The following is a 3,854-nucleotide window of genomic DNA, read 5'->3' as shown; positions in this document are numbered from 1 at the left end:
GAAAATATAAGTTCTGTTTGGTACATATTTAGCTTGAAATACCTATGGAACATTTAGATAGAGAAATTGAGAAGGCAGTTGTAATATAGAACAGAAGATCAAGAGAGTGATAAAGACTGGCTATATAGACTTGGAAGTAATATACAAAGAGAAGAAACTTGAATCGATGAGAGTTACCATGGGAATTTATAAGCAAGAGAGAATGCAGAGAGAGAAGAAGAGAGGACACATTCAGTAGGTGGGAAGATGTTGATAGTCCAGTAAAGGAGACTAAGCAGGAAAGAAACCAAGAAAGAAGAGTGCCATGAAAATCTAATGGGAAGGGGCAGCTAGGTGGCGCAGTGTCCCTAGAGTCAGGAGGACCTGAGTTCAAATCCGGCCTCAGACACATGACACTTACTAGCTGTGTGACCCTGGGCAAATCACTTAACCCCAATTGCCTCATCAAAAAAAAAAAAAAAAAAGAAATTCCAATGGGAAGAAAGACTAACCTGGGGACAGAATGGGCAAAAGTTCAGCAAAGTTAGGATGGAGAAAGAGTTGAAAAATTTAGTCAGTAAGAAATTGTGGATAGCATTGGAGTAGTTTCAGGCAAGTGGAGGGGTAGGAAGACAGATTTCAAGGGATGGATTAAGAAAGCAGGAGGAGAGGGGCAGCTAGGTGGCGCAGTAGATAGAGCACCAGCCCTGGATTCAGGAGGACCTGAGTTCAAATCCAGACTCAAACACTTGACACTTACCGGCTGTGTGACCTTGGGCAAGTCACTTAACCCCAATTGCCTCACCAAAAAAAAAAAAAAGAAAGAAAGGAAGGAAGAGAGAAAGAAAGAAACCAGGAGGAGGAAATTGAAACAATGGAGACACTCCTTTCTAGGAATTTGACCACCAAAGGGAGAAAATGTGTGATAGTAGCTTGAGGATTATGACAGGAAGTCTTTTTCAGGTTGAGGTAGATGGGGGTATGTTTGTAGATGGTGAGGAAATAGTTGTGAATAAGGAAAGATTGAGACTAGAGAGAGGGAATGAGGCCCCTGAAAGAGACAAGAGGGTATGGGACCAATAGTACAAGTGGTGGACTGTCTGGTCTTGGCGAGAAGATCATCTTTTCATGAGAGACTGGAGAGAGGGAGGAGAGAGTGAAGGATGATGAAGACCAGTTTGGGAGTGTGGAGGGGAGAAGGGAGATCTTTGGACAGATGGCCTCTTTTCTTAGTAAGATAGGAGGCAAAGTCCTTTGCTGAGAGAGAATGGGAGGAGGTGGTAGAGGAGATCTGAGAAATGAGGAGGTTTAGAAGAGATTCTAAGGAGAACATGAGTCAACAAGAGAAGAATCAAAGGATTTCCATGCAACAGGAAGGGTCAGGTGAAATTAGATAGGAAATATATAGGAAACAGAGTCTAGATGTTTGAGTAACTCTCTCCACGTGCATTCAGCAACATATCAGTAGAGGTAGAAGACACTCAGTAGCACATTGGGGGTCTCAATCCTCCACCTCTGGCTCTGTGGACATGGCACATGATTCCTAGCAGGGTGAATCCCCATAGTAATGGGAGAAGGAAAAAGAATGACTAGTCAGTCTTAATTCTGACCCCAGAGTGAATTGGTAGGTGAGATCCTCAAGTAATGGAGGAAGGGAAGGGAGGCTGGAAGGACATCGAAGAGAGCAAGCATATTTGTACATGATAGATCACCAATCTTTGCATATCATTCAAACCATGAACTTTTAAAATTTTGGAGCATTTAACACACTTGTGAGCATGACTTTGAAAACTAGTAGCACCTCTCTTTCGCCTCCTGATCGTCACCATCATGGGTCGCACGCTCCTGGGAAGGGCCTGTCCCAGTAAGCTTTGCCCTACCACTGCAGCGAGTCCACGTGGCTGAAGCTCACCTCTGACGACGTGAAAGAACAGATCTACAAGCTGGCCAAGAAGGGCCTGACACCCTCCCATATTGGTGTGATTCTCATGATGTGGCACAAGTGTGCTTTGTAACTGGCAACAAAATTTTGAGAATTCTCAAGTCCAAGGGACTTGCCCCTGATCTTCGTGAAGATCTTTATCACTTGATCAAGAAAGCTGTTGCTGTTCGAAAGCGTCTTGAGAGAAACAGAAAGGATAAGGATTCTAAATTCATCTGATTCTCAACAAGAGCCGAATTCACAGGTTGGCTCATTACTACAATACCAAGAGAGTGCTCCCACCCAATTGGAAATATGAATCATCCACAGCCTCTGCTCTGGTTGCATAAATTTTGGTTTATGTACTAAAATAATAAAATCACATCTAGATAAAAAAAAAAGGAAAAAAAACTAGTAGCAGCAATTGATGAAGCCTACTCTACCTCTCCTGAGAATTGGAGAAGTAGGTAGGGTGAGAAGTAGGAAGGTTGATGACCTCCTGCAGGTAAGTCAATCACATCAACCAGAACAGACTTCTTTCCCTTTCTCCCCTCATTCCAACAGTTCACATGCCCAGTCACTCCCTTTAACAATGAAAAAAGTTCACATCTATATAGCACTTGGATTATAAAACATTATATATACATTATTTTCATTTGATCCTCTGAACAACCCTGTGAGGTAGGGTGTTATGATTCTTTCCATTTTACAGATAATGAAACTAAGACTCCAGAAAGTTAAGCAAACTTGCCCGGGATCACATAGTTAGTAGGTGTGTCTATAGTAGGATAATCATAATAATAGACTTTAAAATTTATACATATATTATCTCATTTGGTCCTGGCAACTCTGTGAGGTAAATGCTAATATTATCCTCATTTTGTTGTTGAATTATTTCAGTCATGTCTGACTCTTCATGACCCCCTTTGGGGTTTTCTTGGCAGACACTGGAGTAGTTTGCCATTTCCTTCTCCATCTCATTTTACAGATAAGGAAACTGAGGCAAACAGGTTTCAGTGACTTGCCTGGGGTCCCCTAGCTAGCAAGTATCTGAGACTGGATTTGAACTTATGAAAATTAGCCTTCCTGATTCCAAGTCCCACGTTCCATCCGTTGTGCCACCTAGCTTCCCCTTCCAGATGAAGAAACTGAGATCAAGAGAATACAAGTGGCTTGCCCAGGGTCATAAATCAAAATGTGAACCCAGCTCTTACTGATTCCAACTTCAACACTTTCTAGTGGCACCATGTTCCCTTTATGTTAAAACAGGATAGGAACCAGTTAGGTATCCTTTCACCACACCCTCAGGAACTGAGAGATGAGTGCTTTACACAGGTAAGTGGTCTTCCCCTGTCCTCTTCCTTCAATACCTTTTCTCCTTCCTAACACAACAAATTTGTGGAAGACTCAGAATTCAGAAAGTTGTGCAGATCTCATTTAAATTGAATTTGCGTGATTCTAACCTCACACCTATTCTTTTAGAGGCAACCTGACTACATTGCAATCACTGACACCCAAAAATCTCTTGGTCCCAGAATCAAGACCTGGGAAAGGGTGAGGAGAACTGGAAGAAAACTTCTAGATTGTCTTGTTCAGTCATTCGGGAACATGAAGCCCAAAGAAAGGAATAAGCATTCCCCAAAGTACCTAGCAAGAGCTCAAACTAGACCCAGGACTCATGTTTTTTTTTCCATTATGCTGCATGGCCCTACTAGTCAAGTAGATCAAAATAGGATTGAACAACTTGTGACTGACCGAGAAAAGAGACGAGCTTATCTTCATTGCCCTTCTCTCACCTCCCAAACACAAATCCTAATGTCCCAGCTAAGGTGTGAGATTCTCTCCCCTCCTGAGTAAGAAGATTGCCTGATTCCAGACAAAGATTGAAGACATAGAAACAGACAGCATTTAGTGGAAATGTTGCAGTGGATAAAATACAAACAATGCAAATGTT

At 42.1% G+C, this 3,854-nt stretch overlaps 1 pseudogene; it reads left to right on the top strand.

The window, feature by feature from the left end:
• The first annotated feature begins 1,757 nt into the window (after positions 1–1,757).
• On the top strand, positions 1,758–2,250 carry LOC122738413 (annotated as a pseudogene).
• Positions 2,251–3,854: the final 1,604 nt, after the last annotated feature.

The sequence above is a fragment of the Dromiciops gliroides genome, chromosome 2 (genome assembly GCF_019393635.1).
Source record: "Dromiciops gliroides isolate mDroGli1 chromosome 2, mDroGli1.pri, whole genome shotgun sequence".
Taxonomy (NCBI): Eukaryota; Metazoa; Chordata; class Mammalia; order Microbiotheria; family Microbiotheriidae; genus Dromiciops; species Dromiciops gliroides.
This window is presented reverse-complemented; position numbering and strand designations above follow the sequence as displayed.